Raw genomic sequence first — 15,739 nt, forward strand, 5'->3', positions numbered from 1 at the left:
TCCTTGAAGCTGAGGGTGGGACCAAGATCGCAGCCCGGCTTGCTCTTCCCCACCCAGGAACTGGTGGTCACCATCCTGGGTGACCGCCGACGTGGGGGTGCGACCGGGCCGGCTGATGAAAATCCTTGAAGCCGAACGATGGCTGAGAGGTACCAACTCCCATGGAGTTGCGTTCCTCCAACGAGGAGGTGGAAAGGCGGCGGATACCCCCCATCCGGGGGCTTGGAAGATGGAAAGACACGACGCATAAGGGAGGAAGAAGACATGGTTGCCTTCTGAAAGGAGTCTCCCTCCTCTTAAAGGCAACTCTCCCTACGTATGCCCCCAAACGCCACGGGCTGAGTCTTCTCCAACACGCTCCAAGGCCCTCCCCTGCGACTCGGGGGCTGGGTCCCGCATGTCATGCAAACCGGCTCAGAGCAGAAGGAGCCAAACCGCCGCGCGTGGTGCGCACAACCGCCCAGCGGTTACAAGCGACCCCCCACTTTTGCTCAGACCAACGGGCGGAAGGGGCGGGCAGCCATGCAGGCGGCATGCAACCTCGCCAGGTGGACGCGCTTCACCGACTTCTGACACGCCAGCTTGGAGGCCCAGGCCCACGCGTCACGCAACCGGCGCGCCAGTCGCTGCATGCAAGCAACCACGCCACCACTTGTGCCCCTGTCGCGCCTCTTCGGTTGCGGAGCCTATGCCACGACTCGAGGCGACCAGCGCACGACCCAGCGGCGCCAGCCTGGCGCGACGGTCAATGCGGCCGAAAGTGGGCCGGCAGTAATGACAGTGGCAGGCAGGCGGGAGCAGCAGTCACGTCGTCAGCCAGGCTCACGTCCCGTCCGGGGACAGCGGGAGAGCCTCCTCCCACGGCGTGATGACGGTGCGCCCGTGATCCGTTCCCCGAACGGCTCGCGCACACGCAACGGTCGCCCCGCCAACCACTCGCCCCGTCGCATTAACTCCGCGGTGGGACACGCGGCGCTTCTGGCAGGAGAAGCGGGCGACGCTTCGCCTTCGCCGTAACAACCGCGCCAAAAAAGGTACGCCACGTCGTTCGATTTCGTATCCTTTTCCTTTTTCCTCTTTCTCTATCTCTTGCGACAGGGACCGGGAAAGGGGGATACCCCGAAAAGGATCCTTCTCCGCGAAGGAACCGGGCTCCGAGCCCCCCTACTGATCAGAGGTTCGAAGACTGGCCCTCCGAAGGGTTCAACAGTCGCCTCAGATCGCGTGGGCCCGACACCCACTACTGGTCAGGGGTTCGAAGGCCAGCCCCCCGAAGGGCTCCATGGCCGCCTCAGGCTACTTGGGCTCCGCGCCCATTACTGATTAGAGGTTCGAAGGTTGGCCCCCGAAGGGTTCACAGTCGCCTCAGACACCGAGCGAGGGATGACCAGGGGTACGTTCGATACATAACCGAGGCTCGGGCTGCGCTCCCGAGGTACCCTAGGACATTTCCGAGACCAGCGGGAGCGATCTTGTAACGGAATCCCATCGGAGGGAGGCATCGAGCCCTCGGACCCCGTCGCCAGGGGACCGGGTCCGGCAGATCACCCGCAGGTACTTTTGGGCGTGCCTCTGGGCCCCTAGCCGACCCCCAACGAACGGGGCACGGACGTCCACTCGGATTACCCGCTTGCAGCTCACCGGAGACACCATGTTCGGTGCCCATCGAGGGTAACATGGCGCACTCCCCCCTCCTCCTTGCGGAAAGGCGACGTAGGGGCGTATGTAAAAAGTCGAGTCTGTCCCTGATCGTCCTCTCGCCCTGTGCGGAGGCTCGGGGGCTGCTCTCGCAAACCCGGCTCCGGCCGAACCGTTGACAGCGTCAGCATACCAGCCCGAGAGCTTGGGCCCCGACCGTGCACCCGGGCTACGGCCAGTTCGCATGAGGGAACGACCAGACCAGCCGAAGCGTTACGCAAGGCATTAAGACCTCGAAGGAGTGAAACCACTCCTCCGAGGCCTCAAGGGCTACACCCGGCGGGTGCGCTCGCGCGCACCCACCGGAACAAAATGCAACCGAGAAAGGCTGGTCCCCTTGCAAAAAAGTGCGACGAAAGCCTCCAAGCGAGTGCTAACACTCCCTTCGAGGCTCGGGGGCTACTGTCGGGGACCATAATTAGGGGTACCCTCAAGACGCCTAATTCTCAGCTGGTAACCCCCATCAGCATAAAGCTGCAGAGGCCTGATGGGTGCGATTAAGTCAGGGATCAGTCCATACGAGTGACTCGATCACGCTTCACCCGAGCCTAGCCTCGGACTCGGGCAGCCGACCTCGTGGGACTTCCGTCCCGCCCGAGGCCCCCCTTTTTTACGGCGGACACATCTCCGGCTCGCCCGAGGCCTTGGCTTCGCTAAGAAGCAACCCTGACTAAATCGCCGCACTGACTGACCAAGTTGCAGGAGCATTTAACGCAAAGGTGGCCTGACACCTCTAACCTGACGCGCGCCCCGGCAGAGCCGAAGTGACCGCCGTCACTCCACCGCTCCACTAACCAGTCTGACAGAAGGACAGCGCCGCCTGCGCCACTCCGACTGCAGTGCCACTCGACAGAGTGAGTCTGACAGGCAGTCAGGCCTTGCCAAAGGCGCCATAGGAAACTCCGCTCCGCCCGACCCCAAGGCTCGGACTCGGGCTAAGACCCGGAAGACGGCGAACTCCGCTCCGCCCGACCCCAGGGCTCGGACTCGGGCTAAGACCTGGAAGACGGCGAACTCCGCTCCGCCCGACCCCAGGGCTCGGACTCGGGCTAAGACTCGGAAGACGGCGGACTCCGCTCCGCCCGACCCCAGGGCTCGGACTCGGGCTCAGCCCCAGAAGACGACGAAACTCCGCCTCGCCCGACCCCAGGGCTCGGACTCCGCCCTGGCCTCGGCCGAACGATCTCCGCCTCGCCTGACCCGGGGGCTCGGGCTCGGCCTCGGCCACGGAAGACAGACTCAACCTCGGCTTCAGAGGAGCCCCCACGTCGCCCGACCTAGGGCACAGGCCCGCCACGTCAACAGGAAGCGCCATCATCATCCTACCCCGAGCCGACTCGGGTCATGGAGAACAAGACCGGCGTCCCATCTGGCTAGCTCCGATGGACAATGATGGCGCCCCACAAGCTCTGTGACGACGGCGGCTCTCAGCTCTCCTACGGAAGCAAGGCGACGTCAGCAAGGACTCGACCGCTCCTACAGCTGTCCCTCCGCCAGGCTCCGTTGCTCCTCCAACAGCCACGACATTACGCCAGCAAGGTGCCAAGACCTCTCCGGCTGCCACATTGGCATGTACTTAGGGCGCTAGCTCTCTCTCCGCTAGACACGTAGCACTCTGCTATACCCCCCATTGTACACCTGGATCCTCTCCTTATGACTATAAAAGGAAGGACCAGGGCCTTCTTAGAGAAGGTTGGCCGCGCGGGACCGAGGACGAGACAGGCGCTCTCTTGGGGCCGCTCGCTTCCCTCACCCGCGTGGACGCTTGTAACCCCCCTACTGCAAGCGCACCCGACCTGGGCGCGGGACGAACACGAAGGCCGCGGGATCTCCACCTCTCTCACGCCCGTCTCCGGCCACCTCGCCTCTCCCCCCTTCGCGCTCGCCCACGCGCTCGACCCATCTGGGCTGGGGCACGCAGCACACTCACTCGTCGGCTTAGGGACCCCTCGGTCTCAAAACGCCGACATATAGTGATGCAGGTAAGAAGGTGAATCGCCAGGTTTTTTGCACCAGGCGAACAGCTGCTTGCTCCCGCTGCGCGGTGGACCGCAGAGACCAAATAGTAACTCTTCAAGGTGGGACCGTTACGCGCTCGGAAACTGAATCGTTTCTCGACAACGAGCTCAGGGAAGGTGTTTTTTGGACCTTCGGCTTCTCGAAGCCTAAGATACTTTTTTCACGGATCAAGCTCGTTACGAAAAACGATCTAGCACCGCGAAGGGGCTACTGTTGGGACTATGCTTCGTCGCCGAAGGTTTGGTAGGAAGAAACAGCTTCGGCTGAAGCTGTCCACATGTGATGATCGAAGGTTCCTCTTCATGAAGCTTCGGAGTTACAAACCGACATAAAAAAAGAATGACCTTTTAGTCCATAAATGTTTGAGTCGCTGTTGTAATCCCTTATGAGGGGCATAATTGTAATTCCTCACAGGCTGTGTCCCGTGTCTATAAATAGTGAATAGTATTCCTTTACTGTTCACGCATTCCGGTAATTGCGATCGCATCATTCGGAAATCATTCTTTGCCAAGGCAAAGGTATAAATGTATTTAATATTTGAATACATCAAGTTTATATAATAGGAAAATGATATTGTTCATTTATAATTTAATTGTCTTTAATACTTCATATCTCGCATTGTTTTATATAATCTCTGAAAGTTCAATTACGAAGATTCAACCTTCGTAATTGTGCCGTTTTTAACCTTCGTCCGGAATTCATTAAATCCGCAAGGAAATAATGCTTTAGCGGACGAAGGGCATTAACATTTAACATTTTATGTTGCCTTGTTCTTAATTCATAGCATTTGAGAACAAGCCCCCAACATGGTGTTAACCCGATGGTTAAACAAGATTGTTTCATATTAATTGGAACATGGAGTGACCACCCAGGATAACAGTGCAACCACGAGTGCTATCATGGCTCTGGCTTTGGTAATTAGCTTTATATGCTTAGTACCTAGCAACCTTACCTGAAATATGGGCAAGAGGGGGAGCGGTAGTGGTGGCAGCTCATGTTAACACGGGGGTGTATTCTTGTCTAAGGTACCTCGCAAGAGGGCCTCCACACTGACTTAGAAACCTTAGCGGGTTGCTTTGTATTAAGTGTATTTTGTGAAAGCCTCATAATGGATCCCTAGCCATTCACCTTGGTAGTGTTTATGGGTCTAATCAACCCAGGCTAGATGGGATACATGGCTTGTGGGTAAAGTTGTACCTCCTCTGCAGAGTGTAAAACCGATATGTCAGTCGTGCTCACGGTTAAGAGCAACCTGGACCCTCACATGATAATTGAAGTTAAAGATGTACAATAAATCGAGATCTGATGATCTGCCAATGGTTTGCTTAAGTGGTTTCACTTAAGTGTTTTTGATATACTCCTATACCTTTGTTTAAATGGGATACTTGGGATATACACTTATTAGTAAGACATGTGTTGCTAATAAAATATTGACCAACTAAAATGCTTACTGCTTAACCTTAGCCTCACCTTGTTAAACTTGCATTGATTTTCCCCCACTTGCTGAGCCCCGACCATAAGTGAGCTCACCCTTGCTAATATTTTGATCATAGGGTGATGAAGAAGACATTGATGGATATTTCGATGAATACTGAGTCTAACGATGCGCCGGTCATCTTCGTGTGGGAGATTACCCATATTTAATTTCGCCCTACTTTGATGTTGATACTTGTTAAAGATACAATAATTCAGATGATGTAATAAAGTACTCTACTCTCTTTACGCCTTTATTGCATTGTATTTTGATATATTACACTTGTCACGTCAACATATGTGTGGAAAATGGATCCTAGCACACATATGCTATGCATTCGGTTTTGCCCCCAGAACCGGGTGACACTCTCCCTCTACGCTGCGGGCCCGCCTCGTCAACGCCAGTTGCCTTCCTCCGCGTGCCCATGCCTCTGCGGCGTGGACCCGCCCTGTCAGTCTCGTCTTCTCCTCAACCGCTGTAGACCAGTGCAGACGCACGCTGAGAGGCCCGGTCACGTCGCCTGCCCACTCGCCCCTGCTCCTTTTGAGCCCCGCCCGCACCCGCTCTCTCTCCCCTGCCTCATTTCGCCCACTCTCACACTCTCTCGCGCTCTACCACTGACGCCCATGCTCGCTGGAGATCCGCGCTCGCCGTGCCAGCCGTCCAGCCAGCCAGAAGCCACACCGAGCCGTACCGAGCACTGTCCCGAGGTGAGAAACTCGCTCCCGTGCTTGGTTTCTCTTAATTCCGCCCTACCTAAGCTAATTCAGCCTCGCCGGAGTTCGGATGCGCTAGTTCGCCTTGCCCATGCGGCGTCTAGTCGATTTAGCCCTGTCTCGAGCCCTTGCTTTGGTCCATAGTGTCTACTTCCCTCGCTGGAGCTAGCCCTGGCCTTAGCGTGCCCGATTCCCCTTCCCCGCGGCCAGGATTCCTCGTCGATGTTACCCGACCTGCCTAAGGTCCTCCCTCCGTCGTTCTCCCACCTCCGGTCCCGTTCTCGTAACTGGAGTCCTGCCAGCGAGTTCGTCGGACCTTCTTCACCAATTCCAGCCAGCACCGGCAACCCCAAACCCCCCGGAGGTCGCATCCGCCCCATCTCTAGTGACTTCGCCGCCGCGGATGGAGCAACGCCGGTCACCATGCTGTTCACCCTTGCGCGCTAGATCCTAACTGCCCATCTCTGATCCAGCGGTCCGGATCTACGGATACCGCTTTGCGTGAGCGCGCCCTGCCCATGGTCCCACCCGTCAGTTGCCTACGCCCCTTGGCATTGGGCCCGACTGGTCAGCCTATCTTCCCTCCCTAGTCGCTGGCAACCCTGGCCCGCCTGTCAGCACTCTTCCACGCATCCGTGCGCATGCTCGCGCTCAGATTTGATCTCGGCCATAGATCTGCGATTGAACAACTCAAAATTCCTCGTACCCCTTCGCATGTTTGTTTTGTTAAAGAGACCCTCGCCTTTTCAGAAATCAACCCGGCATCCCATGTTTTCACGTGTAGGCCCTTAGTTTTTGCATAAAAGCCCCTGACCTTTAAGTTTATCACAGAAATAGGCCTAGTTTGTATTTTGAATTCCAAAACTTGTTTATTTCATATATTTAGCATATGAACTCCAAATTGGGTGGTTCAAATTGCAAAATGTTCATAAAATTATTATCTACATGTTTAACTTATAGTCTTTCACTGTCCGCATGTCTTAATTTTATGTCTAGGATATAGGTGCATTTAAAGTAATGGTTCATTATTTAAAAGGAAATAGAAGGAAAACCCTAATGGTAATTAGGTGATTAACTTTGTTAAAGTAATCTCATGTAAGGTATGAACCCATCCCTGGTATAATTTTAGTAATTCATTAAGATAAATGAAGTTAAGTTATGTGATCCCAGAGATAGGCAGTACTTAGAGAACCACACACCTCTAGGTGTATTAGTCCAGCCAAGAACCTAGATTTCACTCTTGTGTTTTACTTTTCCTTTGAGCTTGTATTCACTTAATTGTGCATGTTTGGTGTGCTATTTTCCTAGTCATTTACCAAATGTGTTGAATGCATGATCGCTTTGCGTAGACAACAAGAAGTCCATGGTTCCTGAGTGTGTTGCCAGAGACTTCCCTGAGCAGCAACCAGATGAAGGCAAGTGTCCTCTGATCCATTATGTTGTACTTAATTTATAATTCACTATCCCGCATTACTTAATTGAAACCTAAGGATTGACCAGTCTGTATTTACCTTGTCCTTGTTTACCTTTTTGGGTTATTATGGTTAGTTTCATGCTATTGCTTTACTTCAATCAATGAACATGATGAGAATATTTAGGATACGATGATGTTATCTTGGTTATGATGATAAACAGTGACACTTTAGGGACTCAGGCTGTTTCCTGAGTACCTCTCCGTAAGGACCTGTTCGTTGAGAGGCCACCCGGGATAACAGTAAAACCATGAGGGTGGAATGGGACGCCCTTAGCTGATTAATTAGAGGAACTTGAGGTGTAGTCGGCTTCGCCATAGGGCCATCAATGGGGTCCGGGCACAGTACTTGCTCTGCCGAGGCTGGTTGCCGAGGTTCTTTTGATTTGGTTTTGTTAGTCACCCTTCCTAACAGGCGGGTATGACCTCTGTGGAATCTTTGTAAAGGCTACATAGTGTATCACTAGCCATTCACCTTGGTAGTGAAGATTGGGTCTTGCAAACCTAGGCTGGAAAGGGATCACGACTCGTGGGTAAAGTCTGCAACCTCTGCAGAGTGTTAGAAACTGGTATATCAGTCGTGCTCATGGTCAAGAGCAGCCTTGGGATCATCTTTGATTAGAATAACTCTAGTTACTTTATGATGATGATTAATGGTGATGATCATAACTATGGTCTCTGGAATTTTCTCTTGGAGGGAGTACTTTTGGGTAATAAATGGGTTTATTACTAAAACTTGGCTTACTACTAGTAATAAATATTTGGCCAACTAAAAGCAACTGCTTTAACCTTAACTCCACATACAACTAGTCCACTTTAGCCAAACGGGACATTTGCTGAATACGTTGATGTGTACTCACCTTTGCTTTAAAAACCACCCAACCCCAGGTTGTCCCCACTGTAATCAGTGCTCAAGAGGAGATGTAGGCAACATGGAGGACTTTGAGGAGTTTCAGGACTACGACGAGTTCTAGTCGCGTTTAGTGGCAAAACCCAGTCAGCTGCCTGTGAAGGCCTTATCTTCTATGTTTCGTATTCCGCACTTTGACTACATTTATGACTATGTTAAGTTAATTACTCTGTAGATGTCTTGGAAATCTTGATGTAATAAAGTACCTTTTCCGCTATTATTTTGAGCAATGTGTGATGATGTCCAACTATGTAATCACTGTGTACGTGAGTTTCTGATCCTAGCACGTACATGATTCGCATTCAGTTTGCCTTCCAAAACTGGGTGTGACAATACCCATCTGCCATGGGCTCATGAATCCCATGCACCTCTACCGAGGAGGCGAGGCATGGCAGCACTACGAGGCCTTTCGAAAGTTCCACTAGTTTGAGAAAACCCGCTATGGTTTTAGGAAGAAGGAAGCATCAGAATCCCTCGTCCGAAAATCTATTACAGACAGTTCAACCCAAGAACCTCCCTATACTCTGCAGCGACGCACTCCCCGCTTGCCCCTTTCGGGAAAGGTAATGTCTCCCTAGCTTTTCTAATTACTTAGCCAAGGGCGTCCCATTGAACCCTTGTGGTAGCATTGTTTTCTCGGGTGGTTCTCCATGTTCCAATTAACAAAATAATCCTACCATGAACAATAAATAATCCAAGAGTAATAATAGAGCATGATTATAATTCATATATAATATTATCCCAAAACTAGGTAGAGCAATAGCAAAACTACCCAATAGTTCATTTGTTTGCAAGGTGTAGGGTAAACAAAACTAGGTTACCTGTTGGGGACTTGTTCCCAAATGATAAGAGTTAAGAACAAGGCAACATAAAAAGTGTTAAATGTTAAAGTCCTTCGTCTTTCAAGTCATTATGTCCCTTTGGATATAATGAATTCCGGATGAAGGTTATGAAGGAAAAAACCTTCGTAAGCTCGATAGATGATAAAGAAGAATTCATATATGAAATACAAATAATAATACAGATATTATCATCCATTTTTTTTATTTTTCATTATCAAATTCATAATAACAAATTATAAATGTACCTTCGGATTGACGGAAAGTAAAGGTACAGGCGTGATGCGAAAAGCGAATGCCAAGTCAGCGTGAACAGTACGGGAGTACTGTTCATCTATTTATAGGCAAGGGACACAGCCCTCGTAGAATTACATTAATGCCCTTTATATTTATCAATAACTCTATAGTAATTCTTCGGGGTCTAATTTGCCTTTTCATCTTTAAGTCGGTTCCCCTTTTCTGTTGTCATGCCGAAGCTTTTCTGCGCATAGCTTCGTGATCATCTTATTCTTCGTCATAATCGCCTTCCGTCTCACTCAAGCTTCGTCCTGACCGTACTCTTGTATATTCATAACCCGATTTTGAAGATACCTGTTTACATATTTCACTTGGAAGACATTGTCAAATCATGTTTTTGAGGACCTTCGGAAGCCGAAGGCCCCCAACAGTAGCCCCTCGCAATATTAATTTGCTGGAATGATAAATTCATATTACGACATGGACGAAGGCTTTAAGACGAAGGTCCGAAAAAACACCTTCCCTTTGCTAGAATAGCAAAAGTCATTGACAAGCGGGACCCTCCAGTTTTCAGCGCACTAGGTATATAAATAAGAGCTCACCACGAGTTTATTTGGCACGCTTTCTTGCCATCTGCTCTTGCTCACTCGACTTTTAGCCTGTGCGCAACAACGCTTGCTTGGCTTTTTAGATTTTTAAGCTTCGGATTTGGGAGCACTTTCTCAGTGTTTGCAATGATGTCTGAAGATAAGAAAGCCGTTGCTGAATCAAAGCTGAGCCTTTCTGAGGAGATGCATCTCGGCTTTCTTCAGTCAATAGCAAAGAACAATACAGAGAAGATCACTAGGGAGACCTTGGAGGGCTTATCTGAAGACACTAGTGACAGTGATAGCTATGATGTAGAAAGTGGGGGTGAAGACTCCGAAGATCGACCGTGGCGACCAAGTCACACAGCCTTCGGAAAATCGAGCATTAAACAGAGTCATCTTGATAACATGAGGGGAAGATATTTTCGAGACATGTCTATTGTGAGGGCATATGACGGGGAGAAGACTATGCCTACTCCCGAAGAGAATGAAGTCATAATCTTCCGAAGCTTCTTAAAGGCAGGACTGCGGTTTCCCTTGAGCAATTTTGTCATGGAAGTGCTGAAGATATTTGAAATCTACTTTCATCAACTTTCTCCCGAAGCAATCATAAGAATGGGCATCTTCGTCTGGGCCATGAGGAGCCAAGGTTTAGAACCAAATGCAAAAAGTTTTTGCAACATACATGAGCTATTGTATGAGACAAAACCCTGGGGTAAAGAGCAGTATCACAACAATTTTGGCTGCTACAGCTTCGGCGCCCTGTCTGGGTCAAGCTGTCCCGTGCCAACCTTTCGAAAGAGGTGGCCCGACGACTGGATGATGGAATGGTTTTATGTGAAGAATGACTTGAAAACATGGGAAGATATTAAAGATATCATTATGCGCCCTATCTGGCAACGCTTCGGCCTTCGGAGGCCGAAGGTGGAAATGAATGAAGCAGCCAAAGAATGCCAGAGAGCCTTCGGTGTGGTTTTCTCTTTTATTGGGACAAGGGATTTGGTCCAAGAACACATTGCCTTCAGAATATGGCCACTTGTAGAAAAGTGGGAAATGTCGAAGGAGACCGTTAGAGAAACTGACGAAGGTGGATTAGTTAGCCTAAAATACACATTCCAATATGGAGATAAATTCGTCGAGCCAGATGACGACTGGCTAAAAAGTATTGAGGCCATAAGTGATGAATTGCTTGGATTATACTCGAAGGCCGAAGACACTGCACTATCAGCGGCCTTCGGAGGCCGAAAGAAGAAGAGACTCAACCGAGTGTTTGATGCAATTGGGTTTGTCTACCCTGACTACCGTTATCCAACACGGGGTCAAAAAAGAAAGGATACATCTTCTGCGAAGGAAGCTGCTTCGGCCGCTCCTAGCGAGCCGGCGCCGAAGAGGAAAAGGGTAAAGGTTCTCACACACCGGCCACATTATATTGAACTGGCCACAGTGCCTGAGTTTGTCGGTGAGACCTCTTCGGCCACCGAAGCTAAAGAGCCAACTCCCCTGCCACATGTTGAAGAGCTGGCCGAAGTGCCAGTGACGGAAAAAATAGAAGAACTGAGGGCTGAAGAAACAAAGACATCAGAAGTTTTAAGTCCTTCAGCAAAAATTGAGGCAGCAAAAAGCCAAAAGGGTCCAGCAGTGACCCCCAAAAGAAAAAGGATGGTTAATGTGCTGGATGTTTTGGAGACAATTAAGTCTTCAAGCACGACTCCGAAGAAAATTGTTGAAACTTCCAAAGTGCACACTGAAGCTTTTGTCGCCGAAGCTTCAAAGCAACAATCTGAAACTGAAGCTGGGCCTTCAGAGCCCACCAAGGTGAAATCCTTGGAAGCCGAAGAAACAAAAATAGCAGAGCCAATTTTGGATGAAGAAACTAGCACTGCTGCCCCCGAAGCATCCTCCAAAGCCTTCGATTATATTTTACGGCATGCTTCGGGGGAAAATCTGAATGAAAAAGAAAAGCAAGAAGCCCAGTTTTACGCCCAAAAACTGAAATATCCAAAGGGGGCGTTGATATTCAACGACAGTGGAGAAGAAGACTTCCTGTATTGTCTCCCTGACAACAAGGAAATTTATGTCTGTCGGGAGATGAGCAAGAGCTTCGGATTCCCAACACTAGAAAACGGGCTCTCGGTGTTATCAAAAGACGAGCTAACCGATAGCTTGGCGTACAATAGCTTAAAGGTGCGAAAATGAGATTTTTGTATTATTTCTTGAAATCAAAATTTTCTGTTTATTTAACTTATTGAAACCAAACTTTTTGTAGGGTCTTATACTTAGCAATGCCCTCAGGGCTCAGAAAGATGCTGAAGACGAAGGGTGTGTTATGGCCCTGAGCAACCTTCGTTCCGAAGTTATTGAACTAAGGAACGAAGGTCTCGAAAAAGATAAAATATTATATTCATTGATAAATAGAATAAAAGAAGACAAAGCTACTTTTAATGCTCAAGCTGAGGCTCAGAAGCGTGAAATTGAAGATCTTCGAAAACAACTAGCCAGAGCTAAAGAGGAGCGCACACTTGAAGAAGCAAAACGAGAAATCAGTGAACAATGGGCAAATCATTTGGAGAAAAATGTTGAAGAGCTTCGCGCATCTAAGAAAAGATGCTATGAAAAATCTATGGAATGTGTTAAAAAAGTAAAAACCAGCTTCGCCAGCGTTGGCGCTTTTTCAAGCGAAGAGAACTTCCTAAGGGGTAACCCCGAAGGCCCAATCGAATGGATCAGCCACGAAGCTGAGGCCTTTGAAGAAATTTTGAATAGTCGCGGAGACATATGCGCCTTCTCAGGTGCCAGGGGGATTGCTGCCATTTTGGAGAGGAAAGGCTGTGAGCATGTGAAATTTTTGGCACAATCCGAAGCCGCCTTATCCTTCGAAGATACAAAAGACCCCTCGGCCGAAGCAAGCCTGGTTGGTGGCAAATTTTTCACCGACATCTGGGACAATGGTGGCCGGGAAATGGCCCAAGAAATTATTCGAAAAAGCGAAAAAGGCATTCATGATGATAGAAAAGTAGCAGAGGCCGCTGAGAAAAGTGCAGAGCCTGAAGGGCAAATAGGTATTGACTAGTGGTTTTTGACTCTTTGTTGTAATTTTTTGATTTCGAACTTGTTCACGGTTTGTAATATTCATAGTTTGTAATAGTAATATAGCCGTATCTTCTCCTCCCTCAGAACCTGCCGAGCCATCTGCGGACCCCCACGCGAAGGGGGACGACGAAATTAGGAAAATGGCCGAAGCCATCATGGATAAAGTTGTTGATCAACTACTAAGCGAAGCTGCAGAGATAGTTCTAAGGGAAGATTAGCTGTTATTGTAAAAAACATTTAGAATGTAACATTTGTTGTGTGTAATATTTTGTAACTTTGAATGTAATATATTAGCTGTTTATAGTTCTATTCTTTACGATGCATGAAACATCATATACATACCATTTTTGAGCCTTCGGCAAAAAAACACCTTCCCTTCTTTTCATGCTTCGTAAATAATATCCGTGTTCTCATAAAATCAATAACCAATCCTCGTAAAATCAATAATCAATAGATCTTTCCATTTTAGAGTTTGACGAAGGTGTAACTCTTCAATAGCTATTTTTGTGCCTTGTCACTATTTCTTTCAAAACAATCTTCGAATATCAATATCAAGACCCCCTTCTTGCGTTGTTGATGCAATATGATGTATGATGTTATGCTATGCAAATGATGTAATGATGTGATGTTATGAAAAATGATATTTGCCGAATATTTTTTCACCGCAAGCCTCCCTTAGGAGCTTCTTCGCCTTTTACTTCAGCGGAATCAGCGTTTATTTTTCGCTGTAAGCCTCCCTTAGGAGCTTCTTCGCCTTTTACTTCAGCGGAATCAGCGTTTATTTTTCGTTGTAAGCCTCCCTTAGGAGCTTCTTCGCCTTTTACTTTCAGCGGAATCAGCATTTATTTTTCGCTGTAAGACTCCCTTAGGAGCTTCTTCGCCTTTTACTTTCAGCTGAATCAGCGTTTATTTTTCGCTGTAAGCTCTGCATTCCCTTCGGAATGACTTTTGAGCAAAAAACTTACACTGCGCTCCCTTAGGAACGACTTTTTGTTGCGTTGAAGAATTTACACTGCGTTTCTTTAGAATAAATTTTTGATAATTTGAAGGTCCTCCTTGCCACCATAAAATCTTAAGCTTCAGCAATTTAAGCCTATGGAGAAGATATATTTTCATTATGGTAAAAAGAAAAGCTGTTACAAGAGATTAAAAACGACAAAAAGTACTTAAGCTTCTCATAAGTGTTCCTTATTAGAAAGAAAATAATACTGAATGCGAAAAACTGCTGTCGTGGTAGGATATTTGTCAGTAAATATGCTTCGACTCTGGCACAGTGCTATTGACTGTGCGAGCTTCGGACTCTTCTCTGAAGTACCATTGGAGGTGAGTGTGCTGACTCCCCTCTGGCTGCTGGCCTCGTTGCGTTGGTGGTGGAGGTGGTTGCCAAGATGCTTGGGGTTGGCTTGCCGAAGCAACAGAAGCTGCAGGGTGGTTGCCTACATATTCTGGAATGTAAGGCAAATGATACGAAGCAGTATGCATGACTTGCTTCAGCTGACTCTGTTGTGCTGCAGCTTCTGCTATCTCCTTTTGCTTCTGGATGGTAACATGGCACATCCTGGTGGTATGGCCCTTGTCCTCACCACAGAATAGACAATAAATTTTCCTTGGATGATCCCCAAATCTTCCTCCGAAGCCCCTAGCGCCTCTGCCCCTTGGAGCTAGCGGCTGGAAAGAGCTTTGCTGCTGCCCCAAAGCTTGCGAGGAGTGCTGTGGCCTTTGCTGTTGACTCCCTCTATCATCACTCTGAGTAGAGTTGTGAATTGACCTGACATGCCTCGGATGGAATCTTCATCCGAAGCCCCTGGTCATTTCAGAGAACCTGTATGCTTCCTCCCTTCTTTGGCGGAAGTCATTGTCAGCTCGAATATACTCGTCCTTCTTCTGGAGCAGCTTTTCCAAAGTCTGAGGAGGCTTCCTGGCAAAGTATTGAGCTGAAGGTCCCGGCCGAAGCCCCTTAATCATGGCCTCAATGACAATTTCATTGGGCACTATTGATGCATGTGCCCTCAGACGCAGGAACCTTCGGACATACGACTGAAGATATTCTTCGTGGTCCTGGGTGCACTGGAATAAAGCTTGAGCGGTGACCGGCTTCGTTTGAAACCCTTGGAAGCTGGTTATCAGCATGTCCTTCAGCTTTTGTCATGAGGTGATTGTTCCTGGCCGAAGAGAGGAGTATCAGGTTTGTGCAACACTCTTGACAGCCATGACAAAAGACTTTGCCATGACTGCAGTATTGCCACCATATGAAGATATGGTTGCTTCATAACTCATCAAGAATTGCTTCGGGTCTGAATGACCATCATACATGGGGAGCTGGGGTGGCTTGTAAGACTGGGGCCAAGGTGTAGCCTGCAGTTCTGTTGACAGAGGAGAAGTATCATCAAAAGAAAAATTTCCATGATGGAAATCTTCATACCAGTCGTCCTCGTTGTTGAAGCCCTCCTGATGAAGCTTTCTGTGCGGAGGCCTTCGGTTCTGGTCATCTTGAGCAAGATGACGAACTTCTTCAGAGGCTTCGTCTATCTGCCTTTGCAGGTCAGCTAGACGAGCCATCTTTTCCTTCTTCCGTTGGACCTGTTGATGGAGCATCTCCAAGTTTTGGATTTCTTGATCCAAGTCGTCCTCCGGAGGCGTTGGGCTGGTGGCCTTCCTCTTTTGGCTTCGGGCCTCCCTAAGAGAAAGGACATCCTGA

The sequence above is a fragment of the Zea mays genome, chromosome 2 (genome assembly GCF_902167145.1).
Source record: "Zea mays cultivar B73 chromosome 2, Zm-B73-REFERENCE-NAM-5.0, whole genome shotgun sequence".
Lineage (NCBI taxonomy): Eukaryota > Viridiplantae > Streptophyta > Magnoliopsida > Poales > Poaceae > Zea > Zea mays.